Source organism: Pieris brassicae, chromosome 7, assembly GCF_905147105.1.
Source record: "Pieris brassicae chromosome 7, ilPieBrab1.1, whole genome shotgun sequence".
NCBI lineage: Eukaryota > Metazoa > Arthropoda > Insecta > Lepidoptera > Pieridae > Pieris > Pieris brassicae.
Window position 1 is genome coordinate 11,431,159 of NC_059671.1, and position 14,167 is coordinate 11,445,325.

General features: G+C 30.3%; 1 protein-coding gene across 2 annotated transcripts in view; it reads right to left on the minus strand.

Moving 5' to 3' along the window:
* The window catches only part of LOC123712566 (allatostatin-A), a 40,360-nt gene extending 39,671 nt beyond the window's left edge, over positions 1–689 (minus strand). Inside the window, exon 1 of one of the 2 annotated variants that reach the window (XM_045665732.1) lies at positions 627–689. The gene's annotated coding sequence lies outside the window, so the exon portion shown is untranslated. Of the gene's footprint in view, positions 1–584 lie in introns of both variants that reach the window. The other variant, XM_045665731.1, reaches the window with a different exon arrangement.
* Positions 690–14,167: the final 13,478 nt, after the last annotated feature.

Genomic DNA, 14,167 nt, shown 5'->3' on the forward strand with positions numbered 1-14,167 from the left:
TTAAAATGTAAAAAAGAATAATGTCTGGTAATAATCACTTACAATTTTGGACCGATCTGGCCATCTGTCAATGGCTTAGTAATGACAAAATATAGTAAAAAATCACTAATTATATTTGTCAATGCATTACGAGATCACAAACCACAAATTATGATATTTTTTACAACGTTAAAAAATTTCATTCAACTGATACGCGATAATCACAAAACTTTTCAAATTAATTTTTGTATAATAAGATGTAAATATTTTTAATATTTTGCGCCGAAACTTTATAATAAAAATGATTTCAATTTTAAAATATTACACTTGAAACAGCGAGTTATTACTATTTATCAAAGTACAAAAACGTTTAAATTTAAAAAAAATATTATATCACGAAGAATTCATTGTTTCATTATAAAAATAATATAAGCTTTTACATTATTTTTACAAATATATTAGTTAATAAGTTATTTATAATATTGTTACTTTTGTAATGTCAAAATCCTGTTGTATAGTTTCTTCCTTTCTCAAGTATAAAACAACTCAATAATAGTTATAATAAAATAAAGACAAAATCTTATTATACACATTAAATAACTCACCTGTAGCAACGTAAGAAATGAATTAAAAACGGGAAGACTTACTTGGCGAAGTTTCGTAGCAAAGTTCCCGGACTCTACACGCGTAGCATGCTACGACTCTCGCGGATAAACTACGCCGCTCGCGGTCGTAGCTACCTTATATAGGCACCTCCCATAGGCGTTGGGCGGAGATAGATGATAATCTTATAGTTTATGAAAAGCTCAAAGCTTTTTCCCAAATATGCAAGGATTTAATTTGCGTAAACTGCATTGCATTTTGTTTAAGTATGAGAAATAGGTTAAATTTTACAGTTCTTAATGTTACATTTTTAAAGAATATTCTTAAACTTCTACAATGTAAGGAATTAAGTTTTTGTTTTTTTTTATAAATGTAATATATATTTAAAATCATGCCATATTATGTATTGTAAAATAGTTTAAGTTATAACTAAAAACAGATACTATTGATAAGAGTTTATTAATGTATCTCAATAATATTTTATAAAAATAAGAAACTTATTAATGTGAATATTGAGTTATTTATCCTATTTTTTTTAACAAGACGTGTTATAGATTTGTTTAATCGTAAAATTTAATTGTGTCGTTTTTCGTATCACAGAGACTGTAATACAAAAATGTGTGCTTAACAAAATGCTTTTATTATCATAGACATGAATAAAAATAATACCATTATTTCATTTTACCTTATTACTACTAAGAATATTACAGAATTTAATTAATTGTAATAGAATTATTACTATCATTGTTATCGTTACTATATATTTTTGTTATTAATGTCTTCGAATCACACAAGAAAAACATTGCGCATAACGGAAAAATGTGACGGTATTTTTTTTTCCAACAGTGATAAAGAAGTTTCTGGTCAGAAGATCATTTTTTTTTTGTTTTTCGTTGGTATTATGCGGGTATACTAAAATTTCACTTTTTAGCATAAGCAGAGCCATATATAGAGCCACTTTGTGTAATCACTTCCAGCTAGCGCTATCCTGTTTGCGTATTGAAAAATAAAAATATCTATAGATATAAAATGATCTATCATTGTTAGCCTAGTGGTTAAGCGTGCTGATTGTTAAGCCTAAGGTCGTGCGTTCGATTTTTATAATCAATTTACATTTGCTCGTACATTCTATCAGGCACAAAATGACATATTGTTGATTGCCTCTTGAAAAAAAAATGGTCACTGACAAAGATGCAAATATTTCAGGTAAAGTGCTAAAGCACTATTTTTTAAAAAATTATAATGCACACATTAAAATTTTTATTTTCACATAACATCTATAAACTTTTATCTTAGGAATAAAAATCTCAGTTTGAATAATAGTGTTATAATTGTTGGCCTTTTAAAACTCTAAATGAGACACTTTAAATTGACATATTGATTTCTTTTTTATTACATTGACGTTAGGATACTTTTGTATCAATAAAGAAATTGGGGTGATTTTAGTATCTAGTCTCAATTTGTACCTTGTCATAAATACTATATAAAAATAAAAATGGTACACAAGATATTAATATTTGTGGAACATACGTATAAAGTAGCTATCTGTATTCAGAATATTAGACGTAGGTGTACTCTACTTATATATAATACTTACAGCGTTAGAGTTATGTTAGTTTCACCACAACAGCAGCTGTACAATAATTTTTCAACCCACAGAGCTACGCTTCATTAAACGTTTACAGTAAGAAACTCGTTTTTATATTTAAGTTGCGGATTATTATTTATTTGTAATTTTAGATTTTATATTATCGAAAAGTCGTCAACTTTTACTTTCAATGCCAGTTATGTGAACGATTTCTTTAAGTTATCATATAGGCTATTGTTTCCATTTCCCTTTTTCACGTCTATACCATCGTTTCTCAACGACGTTTATGTCGCGACCCACGAAAAAGCCAAAAATGTGACATGCGACCCCGACGCTGCAAAATTATAATAATATGTACATAGCGCGCTACAGTAAAGGTTAATTAAGTAAATTAACCTTTTGTACCTATATGTAGTTTGTATTTATTATTATTCAACAGACTGCGACCCTATTTAAAAACAAACTCGACCTGAAAAACGCTGGTTTACACTAATTTAGATATAATCTAAAAGTTGTGTTCAGGTAGTGCATGTAAATATACAAACGAAAGCTTGTTTGATTGTTTTTATGCCACACAATACTTCTAAATTGAATTATAAAGAAGGTATATTAATGATGACGTTATTCATATGGAGGTATATGAATAACGTTAACAGCCTACTTTGACGTCACAAATAAAGCGTGGGTGGCAAGCCTACGTCGTCCAGGTATAAAGTGCCTAGATATGGCGTTTAACATTTTTATATGGTCAAATTATTTTTATTTATTTTCTTATTTTACGCTGATTATATTATAAAGTATATATTATTAAAAAGTGAAAGTAAAATATCCCTGTATTTCCAAGCTGTGCTGCGAAAAGAAAGCTCTAAAGTGAAGTAATTATATTATTATTTCTATATCAGGTTGTCCGAGTGCCGAGAAGTGGTGACCTAGTTACTTTAGCATGTGATGCACATCACTGAGGACTTAAGTTCGATCCTTGTCTGTGCACCAAAGGTTTCTCTTTCTATGTGGGCATTTAACGCTTACTCGTAAGGCGAAGGAAACATCGTTAGGAAACCCTAGCGTTAGGCCTAGAAAACTAATCGCGTGCGTAATTATAAGAAAAAACTAATGACCACGAAATAAATACAGAAATTAGTGTTCCTGCTAATAAGTTCGTTGTTTTATTGTTCTTTTATAAATTTATTATCAGTAAAAACGTACATAAAATATTGGCGATGTAACAAACACCAATTAATATGTATGCATATCTATTACATTACTCTTTATATTGAAATAATAGTGGTCATTATAATCTAATCTAGTGTATATATAGCAATGAATGATAATACGGAGAAACAGTAATGCACTAAAATATATTTTGTATTGGTTTTTCGAACACTTGATTAAATAATCATCTAAATATACTTGATGGACTTTTGAAACCATGATAATCATTTAGTAAAATTGTTACTGAACAAAGTATGCCATAAATTAAACATATACCATAACAACAACATAGCATACATTTTAAAAAATATATATTAATTTAAAATTAGGTAATTGTAAATCCTAATTTAACTAAAGATACAATAATTGTATAAGGGCGAAGAACCACAAGTAAACGTGGTTAAAAAAGTTCTATAGCAAAAAGAAATTAAAGTAAAAATTACAAAATAAACAGAAACGGCATTTGTGGCAGCTAATAAAGAAAAAAGAAAATATCTTTATTTAGATAAAAGGAAAGTGTACTAGCCTAGGACTCCGTGTATCGTGTTCCAAGTCTCGGTACTTGATAATAATTTCTACATAACACTTACATTTTATAACTATGATTTTTAGTGAATGTTTAAAGTTAGTGCAAATTTTAATATATGATAATTTCTTACTGAACCTTTCGGTATTGTTCACTGTGAAAGCTAATTGTACTGATCAGATTAAGTAGACTTTTATGTACTTCATACTCATGATGACACTCTAAAGTGACACTCACTCCAAATTTTATTTGTACGTTTCATATAGTTAGATTTTTTACCGTTGATGAAGTTTTGTTTAAATGTATAAACGCATAAACCAAAGACAATGTTATTGGCATATTAAATTCATGAGCACAGTGCTAATGGGGCTATAACAATAAAAATAACTACACTCAAATGACACCATGCAGCTTTAATGTTTATACTAATATTAACACGGTACTTGAATATAGGGCGCAAATGATTTTAGTATTTGACGTGATATACTTTTACTGTAATATTTATGGCGGAGCAACTTATTCAACAGGAAACATAGACATAGAACAATTATCTAAATAACAGTGCAATTCGATAACGAAAGTTAAAACATTGATTAACGAATGTTTCAATTCAGCACACTGACTGATGATAAACTTAAATGCTGCTCTAAGATTAGCAATATTTTTTTAACAACTATTATATATATTATTGAGGTTATGTGTTTGTAGGTGTTGAGACAGAAAAACCTTTCAAAAAAAGGCACTAATACCATAGAATATATTTGATATGAAGATAATACTTATGACAAAAGATTTTTAAACCTTATTTTAAACATGAATTTTAAGTATTCAAGCACAAGTTAGGTAGTTATAATTTATAACCAGTAGGTAATATAAGTGACCAAGTGAGTAAATTGTGCAAATTGCAAGCGTTTGTGATGGCTCAAAAGATGGATGAGCCAAAAGCTCTAACTTAGCTAGCCTAGTGGGCTCAACACGTAGAGGAAAGTCACTAGAAACCTAAAAAATAAAATACATAGTGGAGAAACATTAGAAATGCTTAGTTAAGATGACAAATACCTTTTGTGTGTGTGGAGAGGACCATAACTCCTTCGGAGTTCGTGGAGTAGTTTTTAATATAATCATGACTTAAATTTAATCTAACTTAAAATGAATGCTGGAATACAGGCATTAAGTTTATAAATATTACACTAATTATATGTTGGAAGTGACAGACCACAAATAATCACTGGCTTTCAATAAAACTGCGCAATAATAGACGACATGTTCCTGTCGATATCTTGTTGTTACCGAGTTTAAGGAGTTGGAAAATATTGTTTGTTTTATTGGTTTTCACGGTAACTCGTTAGAACTTTAAACATGTGTACACGATATTATATTTCAAGAAAACTATCACTTGAGACATTTTAATCACACTGCGGGGAACACTATGAGATATTGATAATGAAATCGAATGTTTCAGATTGAAACGAGTATTATTGTTCCAATTTTAACGACCAATGTAGAAACGGATCTAACTGAAAAAGTTTGATCAAGTTTTTATGAATCTAGCTAATTAGATAGCGCAGCTTTTCTTATTTACTAAGAAGATCTTAAGTTCGAGGAAAACTAAATGATTATACTTTTACAATGTTTCAACTAGCAGTATTCAATGTAGGCGTATAGCGCATATATAGAATAAAAATATTAACATTAATGGGTCTCATAAGCAATTTGCAGACTTACACTTGGGAAAACAAAAGAGTCAAATCTCTCATAATTATGTACATGCTTTAGGAATTATAATAATTCCTGTATAGACCTACCTAAACGTTGTTAATTTTTCATTTAATTCTAGATTTTACCGATGAAGCTCTAGTCAGGATAACTCATACTCGAAGCTTATAAGGTTTTTAATTTGTACCAGTGACGTTGTCATTACTTTGTATTTATTTTACCGGAATAACTTAACTTGACAGGTTAAGTCACCTTAACAGAAAGTTGCCCAGCTTTAAAAGTCCATTTGACTACTGTATATCAGGATATCATTCTCGGTTAGTACAACGATGATGCTATATACTGCATGAGTTAAAACTCGAGTACGAATCGATCGATACCGTATATAGGTCGATGAAAGCAAAATAAAAAACGGTTGTTAAGACAACTTTACGGGTGTAAATATCACTATTACCCTTGCATTTAAACCATCCCCGTTTAAATAATATTTCTTGGCGCTAACCCTCAACCTTATCGTCATCATCAAGCACTGTTTACGTAGTACAAAGTCGAATGATAGACTAATTATTGTTTTATTTTAAAATTGGAAAACTCGCTTTTTGTAGGGGAAACAGAGAAATGCCGATGTATTGTAGTGAAAGCTCATTGTATTCAAAGCTCTTGTGATTGCCACACACTCAAGCTTTGTACTCGAAAGCAACGTTATTTTGTTGTGACATACGGATATTTAGAAATGCGTACTAGAGGGAAACGTCATGATGATTTTCCAAAAAGCTATTTTAAATAGACATATAAAATCCTTTTCGTAGAAAACTAATAAAGGCAGTTTAACAGTAACATAACAGTTTTCGATTTGCTTTAAGGTATATAAGGACTAAATACTCTTCTACGCAAAGGCACCTTTGCATTTAAAAATGTAATCACCTTCCCGATGAAAGCATTACACAGCAGTGATCTATAACTTCTATGAAGGTGATTAAATAGTTTGATAGCCATGGCGTACCTAACATTATTTTCTGAATACATCGGGGTGCAACATGCAGGTACCCACTGCCATGATGGATCCCTCGCTAGATACAGGCAAGTTTATTTAAATTTTGCATTTAAATCATAATTAAGCATGATATACCTAAAACAAGATTTTATAAAACATTCACAAAATTATTTGGGTACTTTATCATTGTTCAAAAGCGTTGAATTGTTTATAACCAATGTTTTCAAGTGATAAATAGTATCGGACAATCTGAAAACGGTTTCATGCTTCCGTGTACTCTATGAAATAGTTAGGTTTATTTACTGTACAAGTACTATCGAAATTATCTGCCGGTAAACCTCTGGGTAGCGAAGATAGAGAACTTTGGCTATCCAACGTATTGGTGTGTAAACTGCTCTTTTATGCAAAAAATAGTTAATAATTATAAGCGCATACCAAATGTTAGTAATCATCGCACACTTGAAGCCAAAACAACCCTTTAGCCACACTCATCAATTGTAATATAACATTTTTGTTTCCGATATTGTCCAATTGGTACACTACACTTATATTTTTTATAGGTAACAGAAGAGTCACTCAGATTCAAACTTCAAAAAGTCAAGTTAGTATTTTGTTAGCGTCGCAACCTCATTTACCCCGATTTTTATGGTAGTCTTAAACTCATGTATTAAACAATTAAAGCCAGTTGAAAAGATTACAAAAAGATTCAATTAACATACCTCCAACAACCACTACTGAAGTTAAATTGTTTTATGATAATAATGAAAGCACGACGCCACATACTTTATTACAACTATCGCCAATAACAAAAAGTACTTTAAACTCAATTACTTACAAGTCTAAACGTGATGAGGAAACTAATTGTTTCGTGTAACAATTACAATTATTATTAATAATTTGAACAAAACAAAGATGATCAAACGTCCGCGCCTGACACCAATTATTGGGATAACCTGCAAATTTTTAAAAATGGTGCTTTGTAATTAGTATACATAACTCACAACCTAGTTTATACGTTCGACCTCAGGGCCAATGCTTCTATATTTAGCATATGTAATCCTAAATCACTGATATTTTTAAGCGACTACTATGAATTATTTTCTAAACAGTTTATTATTATTCCGTATGTCTCTGCATCGACATACGCAAAGTCACATTGAGTGGTTCATTATTGTTTAATGCTGACCGAGTAATCCATGAAAAGTTGAGACCTTGTTTTATTCAACGCAACCCACACCTGTGTGCATGAGTATTCCGTGTTATAAAGCTCCGATAACTCAGAAATTTGTGTGTGAAATGTGTTATATTCGTTGGCGTTTTAAAATAGTTGAATACATTTTTTTATTGAGGGAGCTCCTGAGTGCGTTGTCGGCCTTTTAAGAATTGGTACGGTCTTTTCTTGAAGGACCCTTAGTAGAATTGGTTCAGAAATACTTCAGTAGGCAGCTGGTTCCACATAGTGATACGCTTAGCTGTCGAACGACGGACGTCGAGGTGATACGACATACGAATATACATAATATTGTTAAGTTAGCTAACACTATAGATGGCGCATTTCACACAGTTTACATATAAAATAAGTTTTAACGGCGCGGGTTCATTTTTTATGACTATGTTTACAAATCATAATTTGAAGAACTGCAATTTTATCAATTATACGATCGTTAAAATGAAACTTTTTAGGCCTCCACAAGAAGATTGAGATCAGATTTTTGTGGTAACACAATATCTTTGTTAAAAATAATATTTTATTAATAAACATTGATCAAATAGGCGATTGTTAATAATTATTCCTTAACTAATCAGTTAATCAAATTGCTATTGATAATCAATCAAAATCCAATATAGTTACCAAAGATAAATCAAATAGTATTGACATTCCTATTCCATTGAAATATTTGCAAATATTACTTACCACAAGCACGCATATTGTATTACTATGTCAAGAAATGAAGGATGAATAAATTTTTTATGGAATAAAAGTATCTATTCGTAATGCAAATATATGTTCTGTATATATTTTTGTGCCTTACCTTACTGATGAACTAAATTTAGCGTTAAGACAATAATAATAATTGTCTTTATTTCCAAAACTTAATTATGAGCATAACGTTTCATTGATTTTGAATTTAAAAAGTTAACTTTTAACATTAGGTAAAATACACTGTAACATTTACGATCCATTATACGCTTGTCAGGTTTTGGTTTATCCACCATCGGACATAGGCCTCCTCCATCTGATTCCACTGGTGTCTGTCGTGGGGCAGGCGCGGCTAGGTGACCCTGGCGACGGCGGTGATGTCATCCACCCAGTATAGGCACGGGCGCCCCTGCGGGTGCCACCCATCGAGTTGAGACAATAAGGAAGGTAATACTCAGCTTTGTTGAATATTGGTGTGTTTATTTCTCTTTGATTACTTTCATATAGACAGGTCAATTAAATAATGGTGTTATTTATTTAGATGCAATAACTTAAGTCTGAGGTCGTGATATCAAACCCCGGTTGTGCACGATGTTCCATTCTCTCTTACGGTGGTAAAAACATCGCGAGGAGATCCGCGTATTTTATATTAAAACTAGCAACTACATATATCAAATTCCCGGAAACTGCTGGATTTTAGCTGCAACAGGTCCTCTCTCAAGTGGTGCCTTTGGTACTTAAATACATCCCTATAGATCCACTAACGTACTTTCTTACTAACTTTTCTATTAAGTAAAAAGCTATGATTTCCGTAGGAATCAAACCAAAGGCCTCGCTAAGCTCATTAATTACGTTACACTGGTTTCGTATGTCCATGTACAAAGAAATGCGAAAGAAATTAGGAATAAATTGGGCCAAGAAGTGATAAGATCGTGTTTCAATTATCCCCTTAAGCCTTATGAGGCGCTAAAACCTTGATTAAGGGATATAATACCCTAATATCCTCAATAGATGTACGAGTGTGTGGTAAATTATACATTTCTAATAAAAGAAAGCAGAGATTGCTTTTAATTATCTTTATACTATATATGTATTATGTTAGGATTTCTATAAGCATTAAAAAAATGTACCATGCGATCTTTACTCCGAACCGCACTTAAATTATAAAAATTAAAGTACGGTTAACTATTATTTTGTAATTGAAATCACTGAAATAACTACTAAACCATCGATAGATTTAAATACTATATCATAAAACCTTAACGAATATAAACTCGACTTTATATTAAAAAAAAACAGACGGGGCTCTGTGACCTTTAAATTTCGGTAAATATCACTAGTCAAAACATAGTCTTGAAACTAAATCAAGCATTAGCTGGATTGAAACAAGGAAACGAAGTTAAATAATATTTATTCAATTTGACGCGAACCACAAATAATTTAAAATGTGATTACTTCACGATTGTGGCTTCTATAAGACGTATTATAAATACATAAAACGAAGAAAGTTGTGCGGTTTTGATTAACGAGATTTTCATTTCTTCGATATTTAGAATATTTATTTCAGAATTTTTACGCACAAAGCACAAAATAATCCATATTCATTTAAGTATTAAGTGAATTCTGTGAATATTTAATTGATGATTTAATTGCAAGTAATAAAAAAATAAGATAACCTTACCATACAGACTTAATAATTGTGACTTAATTTGTTATTGAAAATAGCAATAAATGTTATACAATTCAAGCATTTTCAATTCAAATTATTCATGTTTTCTCACCAGGAGACAGCGAGCCTACACATTCGTACTTTCTTCATGTGGATTTGCTTGCACAGTACTCGTATGTATGCAATACAAAAAACATTCGCGAAACATACCAAAATTCCAATTGTAACTTCAAAGTATATAGGAATTATCTTATGAATCAACTGTTTATCGTTTTAATGTTGAAAATTTCTCAGTACAATTCTTTGAACAACAATTTTAACGAGTTACAATACAAATGTTTACGCTTCCAAAAGTTTGCATTTTGTACATTGTACAAGGTGAAAATTCAGACGATTTTAAAACATATTCTCATGTCGTTAGGTGGAACATTACTTGGAGTTTTGTAGTTTCCTTATGTTACTGTTATGAGTTATAATAATTTTCAAGCCATAATTTTTAAACAACATTTAGATGGGCTACAGAAAATGTTTCTACTGAAAAATAACATACATAGACTGAAACAATAATTTACCAAAATAATTAATGGAGCTTCCGACTACAGTCTTTGAAAATCGACTTGGTGTATTACTTTTGGAAAAAATGTATTATTCAATAAATGATTATTTGCGTGAGACACTGTAGTTGATATAAATTTAATAACATTTGATATGATATGTACGATACAAATAATATAAGAATTGACCAATTCATATGACTAGTAATGTTAAATGTAAAACTCCTTTAAAGACAAATTTGCGCGTATGTGGCAGAATATGCTAACCTAGTACCACCTTTTTGTACCATATTCTTGCAATAAATTATTATTATAAAATACAAGTATATTTCCTCAAAATATGCCGAAGCCTTGGCAAACGAATTTATTTTTACACTTTCCTTATTATCAGCATAGAAGACCCAAAAACTACAATTAAACTGAGAACTTTTTATAACTCGCCCACCTCACTAATTAATCTCGAAACTCATAAAAAGTTCAACTGAAAAGTAGGTTTTATGGTGCTTAATTTATTATTAGACGTTACCTTGCGACGTCATGCTTGATCGATATTCATAAAATTGTATCGCATATATATAAAAAATTATGTCTCCTGAATTTTTATGTGTATACTCGTATAGATGTTATGTTAGTGAATTTATTATTGTTTTTATTAAGCACATACATTTGATAAATCATTTTAATTTTAATTATTAAGCCGAAGCCTCTCTTCCGATTTATAAAAGCTTCTGAGTTAGAATGAACAACAATTTATGACAGCTAAGACCTTAACACATTCTTAAGGCGACAAAATACTCAATTTTAATTTAATTTTGTCTTCTTTGTCTATCATTAATTTCATTCATTCATCAGCATTTTCAATTTCTGGTCAATATAATAAACATAAGCACATCTAGTTATTACTAATGAATCAAGACGGTTTGAAATTTGATCCTAAAATAGCAATATAAGCTTATGTATTCAGTGTATTTTCTATTAATATTTTCACAATTTGAGTCTAACGACGAAGCTCAAAGAAACGTTGTCAGTCGCTGTAATAAATCTCTGACGGAAAAGAATGATAATTTTTCACTTGTTTTCCTCAAACATTGTTTGTCTATGGAATGCGTTACATACGCCTTTGTGAGTGATATTAGTTTTTATAATACTAAAGGTAACTGCGATACGAGTGTATCAAAGTAAAAAGCAAGTAAAAACTTAGTGTATCTTTATAGTTAGAAAGTATTGGTTTAAAAATAGTAATGTATTTTTTACGGGAGTTTTGATTTCCTTTCTACATTTTTTAATAAATACACATAAATGTATGTATAATATAAAAATAAAAAGCCTTTATAGCTGTTTAGCTAAATTTAAAGTAAATATGCCTATAGTAACATAATATTTTATTTTTTTGCAACTTCGGCAGGGGCCTCCTATAAATTGTTTGAATCGTGGCGTTCTGTTGCGGTTCGAATCCACAGTGGAAATATATGATTAACCTTAAATCAATTATTATTAACTAACCTTAACCTATAAAACTGTGTTGATATTTTGATTATGTTACGGCATGGTCTTTGACTCAAATATTCAATAATAAAATTATATTTAAATCAAAATATCCTCTTCAGATTTTTCTGATAATAGCATTATTTGGTAGAACATTTAAGCGGTTATAAAATTCAAAGACGACTAAACAAAGTGAAATACTTGTGACGCTTTGTTTTTGTCAGGGAATCCAAGAGGCGTAAGGTAATATCCCTTTTTTAAGCTCGTTTCGTTGATAATTTTATAGGCAAGAAGATCCGCCTTCTGTGTCACAAAATTCAAGTCCCAAGTATTTACTACGCATTACATCGCTTTGGGATATATAAGATAAATTCGAATAACTACAAATGAATAATTAATCATTTGGTTTCTCCGAAGTCCGAACGTTTTGTGTTGCAGAACACTTCCGAAAATGTGACCAAATAATGACTATAAAGATCGTTGTTTTTTTGCAATAAATGTAGCAAGATAGGTCAATACTGCATTTAGGTTCCGATATCCGAATAGCCTTGAGACATTGTAAACGAGCGACTTCATAACATCATTATACATATGAATGTTTATCCATAATTTAATTCATAATCTGAATTGTTTTTATTAACATTTTGCCCAAATATAAATAAATCTGGCTAGGTGGCTGGAATTCTAACGGACTTTAGTCTTGAGAATCGGATTCTTAGTGAAATAAATTGATTTAATTGGAGAAAAACTCTAAGGAATAATAGGTTCCCTACATTTATCCTTTATTATATAAGATACAATTAATGTAGAATTAATATGATTTAAATTAAAAGAAATTTTAACATTCGTATGCAGTTACGACATAGAAAAATTATTAATGGAAACTATTCAAATGTTAACATACTACACGAAGCTTCTGAACTTCCTTTTAAACGTGTCAAAATATATTTATCTTGAGACTATCTTAAATTAGTTAAATAGTAAATCTAGTTACGGAATATCTATTTGATATGTATTTGACTAAGTAAAAAAATAAAAGACGACCGTTTATAATTGTGGTTGAAGTGAGAATCGGTGACTTCACGATGACTATTAAATCAGATGGAAAGAAATAGTATGGATACTCATTTAGTTAAAATATTTCAAATTATTATATTCAATAACAATTTCCTTAGATTTTGCTTCCTGTCCATGTAAAAAAATGTGGGTACTAGTGTACACACGTAAGTGAAACTTCTTTTTGACCTTATTTTCGAAAAATGATCTACGATATGCAACTGTACAGAAATTGGTTAAATAAAGTTGAATAATATAAAGTTTAACAAAAGGCTTTTATTATCATAGACATGAATACAAATAGAACAATTATTTTATTTTACCTTATTACTAAGAGTATTACAGAATTTCATTAATTGTAATAGAATTATTACTATAATTGTTATCGTTATTATATATTTTTGTTATTAATGGCTTCGAATCTCTTCGAATCAACCATGTTAGGGACAAGAAAACGGTGGCGCGTAACGGGATAATGTGACGCGTAACCGAAAAATGTGACGGTATTTTTATATCAACGCCGATAAAGAAGTTTCACTTTAAAAAACTACAGAAGGCTTTTTTCAAAATTTCTTCAGGTTCGTTGCTGGTTTGGGTCTCGAATTATATTTTCTAAAAATGATGAAGAACTTCATAAACTAGGCACTAAAACGTGAATACACATACATGTTATGTTTCATACGAAGCTTTGCTTTTTGATGTAGTCTATAACAGCATAATATTTTTACCATACTCACCATTTTAACTGATCAGTTCGATAGCTAAAAGTTAAAGTCTTATCAATAGGTTACTTTCATCGTCCATACCGAAGAGAATCATTTTATAAACAGTATAAATAATACTAGTTAAAGCAACGATGACAGT